Source organism: Melanerpes formicivorus, unplaced genomic scaffold (assembly GCF_026170545.1).
Source record: "Melanerpes formicivorus ecotype bairdi unplaced genomic scaffold, bMelFor1.0.p_v2 SCAF_2, whole genome shotgun sequence".
NCBI classification, from domain to species: Eukaryota; Metazoa; Chordata; class Aves; order Piciformes; family Picidae; genus Melanerpes; species Melanerpes formicivorus.
This window is the reverse complement of record NW_027142354.1, coordinates 28,423,115-28,439,006: the sequence shown is the minus strand read 5'-3', so window position 1 is coordinate 28,439,006 and position 15,892 is coordinate 28,423,115.

Sequence of the window (15,892 nt, the reverse complement as noted above, 5' to 3'; positions counted from 1 at the left end):
TTATGATCCTTTTGAAGCTGCATACAACAGGAGCATCAATGTTAGATAAGCAGACAGATGTAGTGCTCAGTGTTAGATTTCCACTGTCACCATAACAACATTTAGTAGGGATGCTGAGCTACCATAATTTGAAATGAGACTGACAAGTGCTGCAGAGTTGTGGGTGGGCAACACAGCTTTAATTCTCATGCTATGCTCTCCAGTAGTGAGCAGAGAACCTGAAAAAGACCTGTTCCTTCTGGGCAAGAGACCAGGGAGTCTCTGTACTTCATAGAACAAGTAGTCTTTCAGCTCTGCTTGCCTTGTGAGAAGAGCTGAAGCTTTGATAATTCATTGTGCAGCTTCTACCTCTCACTGGTTTGCAGCTTCTGCTCTAATTGTCACACTACAGAGAACCTTGTGGACATGGCTCCCTTCTCCTCTCTCTCCCTTCTGCCACCTCAACTCTACAGACAATGAGCTTAGTTCAGAATTTGAGACACATTTATGCAGAAATGTTTGTATTAGATTTTCATTTTCTAAGCATTGTACTGGTGGAAGGTGGTGGCTGAAAAGTAATATAAGTTTTCCTTTATTCCAGAAACCAGATGTTTAAACTGTGTTTAAATAATTTCTAGACAACTACAAGCATTACCCACATGAATTAACACTCTTAGCTTACCTGCAACAAGATTTCACCTCACAGGGCTCATTACAGCCATAAGTCTATCCCAGGGGCAGCTCCTTCCCTATAAAGTGCAATACTCTCCTTTCATATTGGTTGTTTAATTCTAGACTGGCAGGCAATATATGTAGGTAAATAGAGACCTGGTTAAAACTGCAAAAGAGAGTTTGGCAAAAACAAAGCCTCAAATATGCCCTGAACTAGACAATGGAGCAGGAGCCAGGAGGTCTGGTTTTCCAGGAGATTGCCCACATTTCCCAGGCTTGTCTGAACATGCCCTGGGGTCCAAGGAGACCAGGTTTCTTTGGAGAAAACCTGACTCTATAGGATAAAGTATCAGGTTTCTGTCTTAATCTTTGTTGTCACTGATCATCATTGTCATGGGAAATCTATAAATACTAGCCCAAAGAGTGAGTGCCTTGCCTTGCCTTGCTTAAGATCTGGGAGAGAAGCCACGAGCCTTATCATGCAAGCCCGAGAAGCCAAGCCTCACTTGTCTTGCAATTTGGAATCTGTGCCATGCCTCAGTTTACACAGAAAGATGCAAGTGCCCTTCGCAGTAACATGCCAGAAAGCCCAGGAGCACACAGACGTGTCTTGCCAGACCAAGGGACAAACCCTGGAGGAGGCAAGACCCTGGGACAGTTTTGGTTTACTGGAAGAAGCAACAAGAACTGCTGTGAAGATTGCAGCTGAAGAACCTCTCCAGAACAGGCAAAGCTATAAAGCTGACAAGCCCAGAGCTGCAGGGACTGCTCCCCGCCCCGCCGCCCTCGAGCGCTCTGCAAACTCTGCAGCACCACCAGCACCAGGAAACCCATGCGTTCATAGCCTGCACCCCAGAACCTGCCGCATCCCATGAACTGTGGAAGAGAGCTGCCTCCAATGCACCCCAGGAAGGCACTGCCCCGGAGACCAGCAGCGGCACCGCCAAGCCCCAGAAGCCTCAGCAGCAGCCACTCTTCTACAAAGCTTTCTGCTACAAAGCCCTCGGAGATAAAAGCTTTCCTCATGTCTGTGCTACAGCAACATGCCACAGAAGCCAACAGAAAGTGAACCTGCACTCTTTCAGCTTTCACCTGTTTGACGCCATTTTGGTTTTGTTTAAATCCCCACACGTGCCGCATGGTACCACCTTCTGTGGATTATAAACGTTGTGACTGAACATACTGCACTGATGTGATTTGTAGTGAGTAATCTACAAAATCTGATTTTTATAAGCATTTGTTAAAAGGTCTGTTGCCCTAGAGAATTCTAGAGTTCCCACACACACCTCGTGGGCAAAGCTGGCATGTTGCCAGTGTTTTCTTTTCTTTACAGTTAAAATAACTGATTGTTGTTTCTAGGGGTTTTTTTTGCTAATATTGTTTAAATTGTTACATGTTCCTGCTGGTGAGGTATCTCTTCCACAACCAAATATTTCAAACCAGTAAATAATTTTATTAATATTTCCCACCGTATAGTTTTATTAATAAAATTGTTAATGTTTTATTAATTATTCTGCCTAATAAATATTAATAACAATAATCATAACAAGGTTCAGAGCGAGATATGATATCACCCAATCTTTATGGTGAATACTGAAATGAAGGCCCAGATCCTAGTTCTGGCACCTAACCATGACACCCAATGAATCACAGTGAAGCTGCAAACATGCACTTTTCACTGGAGTTGACAATAATTCTGTACACTTCACTATAAGATCACTATGTGTAACTTGTCCAGATAAAAAGAGAGAAAAAAACCCCAAACCAAAACCAAACAAAAAACCCCAACCAACCAAACAAAAAAAACCCCCAAAACCCACAACAAAATAAACCAAACAAGCAGCAAAACCAAACCACAAACAAACCCGCTCCAAAGTTTGTAAGACAGTCTCTTCAGGTGAGCTCACCACAAGCCTTATCGGGCGAGGTCAATTAATGTCAAAGACTTGGAGATAAGAATAGCTTGACATTGAAACAATAGCACAAGAGTTTGCTGTCAGGAAGAAGAGAGGAAATAGAAAAGGACCTTAATTTAAGACTTGCTTACCATGGTAGTATTGGCAATGTTATGCTGAGTTTCTGTAAAGCATCATTCCTAGTGACAAGGGGCAGAGTCAGCAAAAAAGAGTCCCAGTGGAATGAGTTTTGGAGCTAAATAGCAGTAAGTCCCTGAGCTGTCTCAGTAGGCATAAGTAAAAATCCACACTTCTCTCAATTTGAAGAGATTAATTTCAGAGAATCCTACAGCCTCCAGGTGAGTGTAGCAGAAAGCTCCATGTACAAGGTTTTGCTGCTGCCACACTTTGGCACACTGAATTACCAGCATTTTTAGCTTCCTTCCTTGGTGGGTCTTCATCCTCTTTTTCCTTCGTCTTAGCAATTTCTTGTTGTTTATACAAGCTTCAAGATGCAGTAAATTACTATGTTTTAGTGCCAATATATTTATAGAGTCATTTTGGTTGGAAAAGACCTTTAAGATCATCAAGTTCAACCATTATCTGACTGTTGGACTTGATGTCAGAGGTCATTTCCAACATTAATGATTCTAACTCTACCAGGTCTGATACTAAACCATGTCCATTAGCACCACATCTATGCATCTTTTAAACATCTCCAGGGAGGGCAATTCAACCTTTTCAGTGAAGAAGTTTCTTCCCATATCCAATCTAAATCTCCCCTGGTGCAACTTGAGGCCATTTCCTCTCTTCCTATTAGTTGGTACTACCTACTTTATGCAGCTGTAGAGAGCAAGAAGGTCTCTCCTTAGCCTCCATTTCTCTAGGGTGAAAAACACCAGTTCCTCCGCCATTCCTCAGACAACCTGGATATTCCTCAGACAAACTAGGATATAGATGACAGATAAAGCACTAAGAAAGGAAGGCAAAGATGGCAGAAGACAGACAAAATCCTGGGATTCTCAGACCCTGTCATGTGCCTATCATCATGCTGGCATCCATCTAGCACTTCTAGGAAAATGCCCACCTGAGATTTCTTATGGACATGAGTGTATAAAAAATTAATCTTCTGTTTGAGTGCTTGTGGAAGAGGCAGATTTATGTTAGCACTCCATACCTAAAGCAATGAAAAACACAGAATAAATTGAAATATCTCATGCCTGTATTCTGACATGACAGTGCTTTTAAACCATGTACTGAATATGCCTATAATCAGTGCCTCACACTGATGTATTATGGCAGTGAGCTATATTTAGCCCTTTTCTAGTGACCACAGGACTTTTTTAACATTTCACACTTAAGAACAGGATGCTGGCGTCCACCTGTCCATTCACTGGAGGGCAGATGAATCATTAACAAGACAGTCTGGAGTTTCAGAATTATGTATTCTCCTCCATTTACTTCTTTCCCCCAATGGCTCATTGTCCCTGAGTAAAAGAACCTAACAGGCTTGTTTGGACAACCTTTCCTCTTCCTAAGACACAGCTATAGCACATTCCTAGGGAGAAAAAAAAAAATAAAATTTAAAAAATTGAACATCTTCCAGCAGATATTGAATGTGAAAACACATCTCCCATTTGTGCTGCTCTTATCACATCATCATCTCAGTCCTCGCATTTTAAAACGAGTGGCCAGATCCTCATTCAGCCTTCTACCCAGGTTCTGAAAATGTAAGTATTGCCCTCCCTGGAAGACAAATATTTCTTCTGCATTCCAAGGAGACTGATGGGAGCTAGAGGCAGTTGCACAGCTGAGATATCTGACCAAAGGAGCAACTGCAGCTGAAGAGAAGGTTGAGAATGTGTGACAGAAAGAACCCTGCAGACACCAAGGTCAGTGAAGGAGGGTGGGGGGAAGGTGCTCCAGATATGAGCCCTGCTACCCATGTCTAAGACCACGATAAGGCATGCCAGAGCAGGTGGATGCTCAAAGGAAGCTGTGGCCACAGGGAAGCTCATGCTGGAGCAGGCTTCTGGGAGAAAGGTGGTTTAAGATTGTTTTTATTTTCTCCTTACCCTACTTAATTAAATTCATTTTCCTCAAGTATGGTTTTCCTGTGACAGTAATTGGCAAGTGATATTCCTGTCCCTATCTCAACTTATGAGTCTTTCATCATGTTTTTTCTTCCCCCCCATGGAGTTCAAGAGGGAGAGTGATAGAGCAGCTTTGGTGGGCACTTGGTATCCAGGCAGGGTCAACTCACTACAGCCATCACACAAAAGAATTTCAACATTAAGGAGTATGGAGCTACTTGAATACAAAAAAATTGTTTTCCCTGATACAATGTCAAGGCTGACATTAGCACATGCATACTCTTTTCTTAAATAGGGAAAAAATGCATTTGAACTGGAAGGAAAACAGATCTGATTTTGCAATACTTTCCAAAAATACCATCCACTTGTCTAAGTTAAGTCATGTTTCAACAAGATCATAAAACAAAATTAACAGAATTTCTCTTTTTTCTTGCATGCTTTGATCAGCTGTGATAAAATTTCAAAGACTGCTGCTCTTTGGCTTTAGCACTGAATTCTTATTGAGATGAGTGGTGCAATAAACACCCCTGAAAGCATTTGCTTGACTGCTTCATACAGTGAAGAATATCATATTTTCAAAATTAGGGTTTTCTGTAAGTGACATTTATAAATATCAATGGCAAACATTAAGCAGAAAAATTGTTCTAATATTCAAAATGAAACTTATAGAAACTTTTAGCATTTCACACAGCTTTTCACTGTCCTGGCCTATACTGGAAGCTCAAATATCATCATACTGAAGCTAGAAAGATTCCATCCAAGTTTTGATTTTCAAAGCACATAAGCTTAAATTTAAACCAAACCAAACCACTCTTTCACTAATTGCTAGATGTTGTTACTTTTAATTTAAAAGCCCTGATAGAGTATGTAAAAATCAAACTATTTTCTGGAATTAAAGTGCTTGTCCACTCCTTATATTAGGCAGAAGATGTGCAAATATAGATGAGAATTTAGGTGAGTACTGCAGTTAGGCAAGAGTTAGTATTTAAACTTATTTAGGTCTTGAGTAGTGTTTGGAAAAGGTTTATCAGTTACAACAAGGTACATTTGCCCAAATCTGTTGGAAATAATGTATTTATTGATATCTAATATCTTATGTCAAGATAGGAAATACAGAAATGTAAAGTCAGCTGCTTTTTTGTGTGTGTGTGTGCATCTACTACTGCTGTTTAGAACTACTTTAGAAGACAAACTACTGGAGTCCACTATTCAGAAAGGGACATAGGGAAGAGCTCAGTCATCACACTTTGGATGCATCTGTAGCCCCAAGCTGTCTGAGGGTATTGCAGTCCCCAGTAAGCATTATCAGTGATAGATAGAATTGCTGGTATTTGAAGTCAGGCATATCATCCAAAATTGCTGAGAAGATAATTCAACTCTGACTCATCCAACAAGCTTCACAGGGCTTTCAGAATACTTTTGTATAGATCATCTGTCATCAGGAGCAAGATAAAAAAAATAAAGCAACTTCAAGGAGGTCTGGCAATTTTACCACTTGATTTGCTTGAAGCAGAAGAAGAGCGGGCAATCTGAGAAACCAGTATGCACAGGAAAATAAACGCAGACTGCTTAGTGAACTTAGCTTCACAAGAACAATCTCTTAAATCTGCACTCCCATCAAATCAGTATTCACTAGTGCAGCGATCTCACCAACTTTATACTGCAACTTGCAAGACACAGCAGCAGTGCTTAGTTTCCAGCCAAACTGAAGATCAGACACAGCTTACCCAAACAGACCGTTTGAAATAGAATGGGTTAGGGCTCAAATGGTTACCTCACTAGCGATAATAAAAACCTAAAGTATTTACAGTCAATGTTGAGCATATGGGTCACATGCCAAAGCAATCATTATTAACATCATTGTTTCTCCTCCTTTTCACTGTGAAGTAAAAGCTCCAACAATAAACTGTCAACATTAGTGAGATACACATAACTCTTTCAGTTCCACTTTTCTTCTATGAATATCAAATCCTCTTATGCAAAAAAGAAAACAATCAGGACTTTGGAGTAAGCAAGAGGAGACCTGCAGTCTGTTCTCATTTAAAATATGGTTCAAATTATCTGGAATAGCGTTTACTAACACCATTTTTATTTTCTACATTAAACATCTATACTTCAATATTCAGTATTTTGTATTACAAAGCTATATGTGCCACTTCTTAACACAATGTGTATTTGTATTCCAATAGCAACTAGTTACAGGTTCTATGAACATATTGAGAAAAAAAACCAGCATACTTATATTTCTTATTAAGACAGTTAAAAAAGTCTTAATATACCCCTCCTATTAAATCAGGTAAACCATAACACTAGCAGCAGTGTAACATGGACCATTCCTGTTCATTGATTCAAATGCTTTTATAGCTCAGTTACACATTATGTATGCAACAAGATTAATCAAGATTAATTGAGCCACAAATACTCTCTATTCTCTCATTACTGAAAATAATTATAAAAGCACAAAGAAATCTTGTATTAAAATTATGTAACTGAAAATAGGAGTCAGTATTGATCCACTTAATGTTCAAGTACTGCAGTTCTGTAGTAGAAACCAGTTAATATTCAGTGGTCATGTAAAACATCTTCCATAGAGGTAGAAGTGTGCCTGAAATGTATCAGCTTCTGAAAAAAAGAGATTGGTAAAAGTGTCTCTTCATAAGTGCTGCTTTGAAATGAAGACCTAGGGATTGTGGATTTACTAGTAATTAACTGAGTTCCTGTACTTTTCATGACATGTCCCTGTCCTAGATTCATTATCAGTATTTCCCAGCATATGTCCTAGATTCATTATCAGTATTTCCCAGCATATGTCTACAGTTTGGGCATAAAATCCCCAGCCATAGCCCAGATCTATACATTTTCAGGGAATAATTCCTCTGGCAGCCCGATGTTTCTTTCAGTAGCCCCTTTTAAGCCCTGTGCTGGCTGGACCTCCAGCCTCTCTCAACTCTTACCTTCAAAGACATTGTTCCACTTGTTCCCCATGTTTTACAGTCTCTGTTCACAGTTAGATTATCACAAAGGTAACTACAGATTACTTCTCTGAGGCAGTTTCTAGTGAGAGAGTTCAGACACAGTTCTTTCTACTCCGAAGACCATGCCCTTTGATAGCAAGTGTTCATACAGATGCAATAAATCCAGAGTATGTTCTGTGGAAAACTAAAGCTAACTCTTATTTTTAAAGGAAATTATATTTCAGAAAGTATCACTGTTATGAGGAATACATTATACTCTAGGTGCAATTGTTATTAAATGCATTTTCTCCAAAGTAAAAATCCATTAAGTATAATTTTTCTTTTAGCTTTATTTTCTGTAAATTAATTCATTAGAAAGGGTTATACAAAACTGGTATTAATAGGTCCTCTTGATGTCAATACTGTATTCCGTAAGTCACACTTTCATAACTAAGCAGCATAAGAGATTCAACATGCTCTCTGTGACTTGGCTAGTATGAGGCAGGAAGGATTGTGGAGTTTATCTTTTCTCCTCTTACAAGTATATCTTATGACATGATTGCACCTCAGAACAGGGCAGATTCCAAAAATAGCTTTAAATGGTCTGTCGAGTCAGATACAACTTAGTTCTTCCTTTTCCAACTCCCTCACAATTGTCTTGCTTTCTTTATAGACACATTCTTCACTGACAAACACATCTCCTTTCTTAATCTCTGATATGACTGATAAAATCAGAGTATTTACAGTGGTCATTATTCTTCAATCTAGCCAATGGAAAGATATTTCACTTCAATACATTTCTACAATACTAGAAAAAACATTATGTGGAGAGGGTAGGGATTTAAGAAGGATGTCAGGTATTTTGATACAATCTACTCCTCCATCATGAGAGAATCACTTATGTTTTTGCTCCTAGATCTGGGCAATTCTTCATAATCCAAACCATTCTTAGAGCTTTATCAAAGACAAATTTCAAAGCCTAACACTTACAGAATGACAATTGTAATAATAATAACAACAACAACAACAACAACAACAACAACAATCTCCCTGGCAAAACCAAGAATTCACTCAATTATTTTTTTTTCTTAAAACTCAATAAAAATAAAATAAATTACACAATTTGTTTTGTAAATTAATTTTTTTAAAGGCAGTTTGAGAAACTGTTTGTTCTAATTATTTTTAAATGTAATATCTTCAGGTTGTGATTACAATTATTGCAGGAACTGTGCAATAATAAGATTGCGTAGGAAACAAGAATTCATAATGAAGCATGAGTTCCAGCTGATAATTGCTGTGAGTCATTTCTTTTCATACCCAACCTTTTGCCACTGCATTTCAAATATCCAAAAACTAAAAGCAAAGTTTATTTTGTACTTTTTAAACAGGCAAACTAGGGCAAGGAAATCTTAGTCCCACACGCATTGAACCACAACATGCCAACTGTCATATTCTGGGAGGAGATGGGGTGGGAGTTGTTCTGGACTTGTGGACCAAACCAGAGGAAGTGGTCATAGGCAAGAGCAGGCTGAAGAACACACACCAATAACTAATTTTTCTGTACCCACCGTTTGTCACCATGTTAGCAACTGACAGCTTCCTGAAACAAGGTTCTACTGGTTACACTGCTTCTAAGAGAGAATTGGGAGCAGAAATCTCCCACCACACTGGACCTGCTCCGGGAGCCTCCACCTACTGTGCTACCTAGATTGAGCACAGATTTGTCACTTTTCCCATCACCACTTGCAGCAACCCCAGCCAAGGGCTCCTCAGGACTCAGTCTCCCCAGGTTTTTGAAACACAGACACCCATCACCCCATCATTTAGCCCTAATTAGAGGCCACAAGTTAGCACCATGAGACACCAGCAGATAACAGAGCAAGAGTGCATGGGAATTTCATGTCAACAGCTGTGAGCCCCTCAACTCCACCCCAAAATGTATACATGGATCAAGAACTTCCTCACTACCCCTTCAAAGAGCCTATATGGGAGTTTAGGCAAGCGTGCTGCTGCCAGAAAACAGCATTTTCAAGAGCTGAAATCACCTCACTTTACCAGCTTCATTCAATTGGCTCAGGCTCTGAGCCTCCTTTTGGTATGAGATATATGGGGCGTTTGTCATGGCACAGGGTGATTGATCTCCCAGCCATAGGTGGGAGGCAGAAAAGGCAAAACAAGGGATGGCTTGCATCCTTTGTTCTCCATTTTGCACACCATTACTCCCAGCAACTCATTACTTCTGACACTCACTCCCTTACACTGCATAGGTATGAAAATACAAGCAATAGATACATACATGAGAGAACAATTCAAGCACAAATCTGAGACTTTCCAATACAGCAATTTAAATTGGAAATAATGGTGCCGCAATCTGCAGTTTCCCACAAGGGGGATTCTGTACCAGATTAGCCGGAGACTCGTAGCTTGCCCTTTTGTCTGGTATCTTCCCAGATACTGTGACTATAGTTCAAGGGGCTTCTCCCCAGCTGACGGGCTGTGGTTGGTTCTTTGCTCAGAGAGGGCTAAGGTGGCTTCTCTCCTCTCATGTGCTCCAACACGGGGCTCTCAAAACTTCAATTGGCTTGCAGTCTGTGGCAGCCTGCTTCTCTCCTCTTGGGCACTGAGACTGTGGAGAGGGTTTGGGTTTTCTCTTGGTTCTTGGACTGATTCTTACCACAACTTGGCAGGTCTTTGCTCACGGGCAAGCAGTGTCTCCAGTGCAGGGTTCTCTGAGCATTAGATGCTTTGGGCTGCAGCAGTGCCGCTCTTCTGGGATTTGGTTCTCCCGGGCTTTTCGCCTTCTGCCCAGCAAGATCTCTCCTGCTTGCTGGCAGGGCTTGGCCCTTGCTTCCTTCCAGGTACAAGGCCCAGGTGTAGTTTGCCTGCTAGGACAGGTTTTCAGCTGCAACTTCAGCAGCATCTTGCTGCTTTCTTGGTGAGAACAAGGCAAATTGCCTACCTTCTCAGTTGGTTTAAATACTGTCCAAAGACAATTAATGCCCTTTGGTAACAGAGAAACCTGATAGCTGAACCCATAGAATGGGGCATAGCCAAACATAGCCAGGGGCACTCACAGTTCACAGGTGTGTTACAAGGTTAATTGCACGTTCTACACATTTATCCAGACCATCTGGACCCCAGGAAATGTGCAGGTTTGTTCATTCATAGGTGCTTAACTCATTGTCTGTGTCAGGGAATGTTTTGGGGTTTGTCCCTTCAGGACAGTCAGTTTTGGGTTTTTTTTCCCTGGCAGAGGTCCTTACTTACAGGAAGATGTCAAAAATTTAATGAGGAATTCAACAGGCATTTTTTGGAGCTCTCCTAGCTCTTCCCTGACTTCAAAATTCCAGCCAAGAGAAGGCACTTGCCAGGGAGCATGACTGTCACCTCAGCAAGTCAGCCTTTGCTCCCAGCAAGGGATGCCATGTGTGCCAACACTACTGAAGTTCATCTTGGTGTGACTCTTCTTCTGGAAGCCGCTGTGAAGAAGCAAAAAAATTCTTCACACCACCCCCGGCATGTCCTTGATCTTCCTTTCTGTGTTCTGTTTGGCCAACAACCTGGCTCATAACCTGTTGTTTTGTCGCAAGATCAATAAAATGGTACCTAAGGGAAATAACAGGCCAGCTGTGGTTCCTGGAGGTGTTATGCATATGTAGAGGACTGACTTTGATGGCTCTCAGAAAAATGACCACAAGCAAGGTAGAAATGTGCAATGCTATAAAAACCTAGAAGAGAGGAGCAGTGGAGTGGGAGAGGTAAGCATCTGTAATCTCTAAAAGCCTGTGATTTAATTGTAGCTTTGCCTGTGCTCCTATACTAGATAAAACTTTAGTTCATCCATTTTGTGAGGGGTAGGAGCACTTTTTGTGTTAGAATCTGTAACATACTGCCGAGTGGCTGAAGAAGAGACCCCTGCAGCTCTGGCTCTGAAGAATAATTTGCATATCTGTTGATCTGTTTGTTTTTTCTGGAGAGAGCAGGAGGCATTTTCTATCGGTATGATTTTCTGCACTGTGGCTAAAAGGGTTCACATTGACTAAGTATTGACAAGAGAGTAAAAATTATTCATGAAGCAAATTCTCCCTTTTAACCTCACAGTCAAATTCTGGACTTATGCATGTTTTTATAGTAAAAACAATGCCTTTAGAAGACTTTGTTTATCTTTTGGATTAATTCTATGGCTATTTGGAATTGAGAGCATCTTTCAGGAAACATATTGTTATTTCCCTCATACAGGACAACCAAAATAAATTTTAAAAAATTACTGGCATTTTATATTACTAAAATATATTATTTTTACAACTCTGTAATCATAGAATCATAGAATCAGTCAGGGTTGGAAGGGACCACAAGGATCATCTAGTTCCAACCCCCCTGCCATGGGCAGGGACACCTCACACTATATCAGGCTGGCCAGAGCCTCATCCAGCCTGGTCTTAAACATCTCCAGGGATGTAATGCCAACAAACAGCTGAAAACAGGCCAGCCCATCCCAAAGTAATTATGGAAGCAATATCTGTGAAATATGCCTGTAAGAATGGGTGGAGGGATCGGTCCTTTTCATATGGTAGTGTTTGGCAATATCTCATGACAAGAAAAAAGGTGCTTTTTCTAAAGAGCAATCACTTTGCTCATAATGAAACCATTCTGTGTATTCTAGAATACCATATAATATCTTCTGCATAGGATGCAGGTTTTGACAAACACTCTTCTCGCTGGCAGGTGCCTTCACACAGACATTTAGGAAAAGGTATTATTATGTCAATGTGATATACAGACTGCTTGAATTTCCAGAAACATACTGAGACTCTTTTACATTGCCCTAATAATAGAAAATCACATAATGCTGTTCCTTCACACTGGCTGTTTGCAAGGGGTCATCCACACCATAAGTAGGATTGTTGTGTTTCAGAGTCAGTCTCTGCATTGTGTTGAAATGCATTGTGTTGAAGGGCCAGTGTGCTTTACCTACCCAAAATGGAACTGTTTGATCTGTGAAACACTCTGTGCCCTGACAAGGTAAGGTCTGGTACACTCCTGGGGCTGTCTGGGCCAGTCCTGAGAATACCAGTAGGATAGGCTTCCAAAAACCTGCAGAATTTTAAAGCATTTTAACCATGAAAACTGAAAACACCCAAAATCCATTCCCAAAGGTGTTGGGGAATATTATGTCTTTTATTTTATAAACTGTACCAAATCTGAACATGATGATGGGCCACCTGCTCTAACTGACCATGGTTAAGCAGGAAGACTGGACTAGATGATCTCCAGAGGTACATTCCAAACTCAACTATTTTGTGGTCAGAGGGTTTTATTTTCTGCATCGCCTGTTGCTTTCTGCAGCAGTGCTCCCACGCATCTCAAAGCTGTAAGACCAGGCCAAGTTTCCTTGTTACAGATGCTCATTTTGTGCAGTACTGGCCACAGGGGACAGAAGCTTGTCAACTAGCGGGAAGCAAGGAAAGATACATAAAGGCATTACAGAGGATGTGCAGAAATCACTAAGGTAAACACAGCTCTTCTCATTACCTGGGAGTCGGTAACAGCCAGAAGGTTGCAAAGTGAGCCGGCAGATGTGCTGTGCACTGCCATGGGACTTCACACTTGCTCTCTGAGTGGCCCTGGGACTGTTGTGCCATCTTCTGCTCCTGCAAAGATCTGAAACAAGTAAAGCAAAGGCTAAGGCAGCTCACTGAGGAGATTCAAGAGGTCTGCCAGTATCATGCAGAATCCTCTGTTATCCTAGATCCCTCTAAAACACCACTGAGCACTTCTCAGCATCCAGTTTTCAGTATCACATAGCTGTTGGGTGATACTAACACTGGGTGATACTAACACACACTCCCTTTTCACTCTTATTGATTAGGTGTATCATACTTCAAAAGAAACACAAGTCAGAAAGGTTTCTGAATGCAGCAAGCATTAAAGCATGAACATGGAGAAATTATATACTCCATAATTTCTGCATGTTGTAGTCTGTCACTGTATAGGGATAGGGGTGGGGATAAGGTGATGGTCTGTGCAACAAGAATCAAACACAAGCAGAGCATATAGAAGGCCCCGTTTATTCCACCATGCAACTCACATATTGTGTGTGTTGTTAGTGTGGCTGCCTGCAATTGGCAATCAAACTTGTCTCAAGATTCTTACAGGTTAGTGATAGCATTGCTATAGTTACTTGTTAAGCTATTCCAGGTGACCTCCTATCTTATCATGCGGTTTCACATTCTCACTCAGTCCATCCAGGGAGTTTCCAGATTCTCATGGGAGCACAATGATGTTTTCTCACCAGAACTCTTTTGAGGGTCCACAGATATACCACAGTCCCCCACAGTAGTCTGTAAATGCTTTCACTTATGCTCTGAAAATAGGGTCAGTCTGGGCAAGTGTGGTCGGTTGACGAAGCAAAAACTGTCCCAATGAGTGTTAAGAAACAAATAACCTAGGATGGGGGGGGGGGGGGGTGTGGGGTGTGGAATTTCTCTGCACAGGAGCACCTGTAGATATAAGAGATGTCAGTGTCATGGCTTCTACACATGGTAGCACCAGTGAAGTCCTGGGCTGTTCAATATACATGCCCTCTACCTTATCTGTCAAGTTTCCTTACTGCCTGAAATACAACCAGCTCTCTCCAAATGAATGGGTTGTGATCAGGTGTGCAAACCAAGACGTGCTAATAACACCTGTTAAAATATCTCTATGCATTTCTGTGGGATGCATCAGAATTTAAGATGGCACTAATCTTTTTATGCAGTGTCCCCACTTCTGCTTAAACCAGCTGCTGGTTACTTCAGCTAGCTGAGTACAGCTTTTCATCTATCTTCAGGTCCAGTTGCAACTTCGTGAAAAGTTAAGAGTTTGGGTTTGTTTTTTTCCCTTAAGAATATCCTACCTGAGTGTTGGGTCAGGAAAATGCTTTGGAAGGATATCCCCACTACTCTCCAAATAGCAAACATTCCAACTCACCTTTTCCTGAAATCTGTTGGGATCAGGCTCTATTTTAGTGAATTTTTAACAGCCTCTGAGGGAGCAGTAAGCTGAGCTATCCTATCTATTTTAAAGCATTAGAAAGGAATATTCTGGGATTTTTCAGCCATGAAGCAAATAATTTCAAAGTGTACAACCAACTCAAGGATTTTCAACTGCCAGCATCACATGCCATCCCATTGCTGATGTCATTTTAATATAACTCTTGCTTGTCACATGGCTTTTCATGAAAACAACCTTTATTCCAATAATGTTATCTGAGGGAGGATGAAGTTAAAGAGCTGTGACAGACAAGTGAAAAAAAAAAGAAGTCATATTATCAAAAGGAGTCTTGTGTGACTCATTATTTCATACCTGCATAAGCCCATATTTGCATCACCTTTTCATTGATTTTCATCCTATAAAAATAATACTTAACTCTGAGTGTAAGTGTTCTGTATACAGACAGAGACATATGTAAAAGTACAATGGCAGTAATCATCTGCACAGAACTTTATACCTAGGTAGATATATTTTATTGCCTTTATATATGGTACTTTCCGAAGCAGCAGCAGAAATTTGGAGGCATAGTAAATCCTACAAGCAAGCAATAAACTAAATGAAGCAGTTGAGTGGCATATCCTGGACAGTGCAGTTTTCATTCTTTGATTGACCACAATTTAATTAATTTTTGGACTACTTATGTAGCAGTAACTGACCATCATGGAAAGGTGAGACATTGCACTTAGAGTTGTTATACACCAGAGGGTATATAACAATATATATTTAGAGATTAGAAAATGGGACTGAAAAAAACTCCTGTGCATCTTGTAGGACCTGGAAAGCACACAGTGGATGAGTCAGAAAGAATGAGCTCATGGTTAGGGCAGGTTAATGCTATCCAGGATGCCACGAGTCACCCACTGCAACTCTGCACACACTAATAAGCTGTGTCTGATGTGACCCAGGCATTGATTAGTCCAAGATCTGAGCAGCAACGGATGTTAACACCCATGGTGCCAGCTGCCCTCAAAAAGCCTGACCTACTTAAAACTGGGAAAATTTGAAAATTCTGTGTATAGTCACGTGCAGAGCTCTTTCTCTATTTAGGGTTGCCCTCCTGCATATTTCATCAGGCTAATATTATGAACATAAAGACCACACAACATATGGATTAGAGTTCTGTAATGCCACAAGAATGTGAATTTCTGCTTTGAAGGCACTGATGTGAGCAGTATAGAGAAACTGCTGCATCTGCTAACTATTTTATTTTGCATAAACACTTTCTAATCTAAACTGGGACCAGCAATAGAATGAAACCTACCCTTAG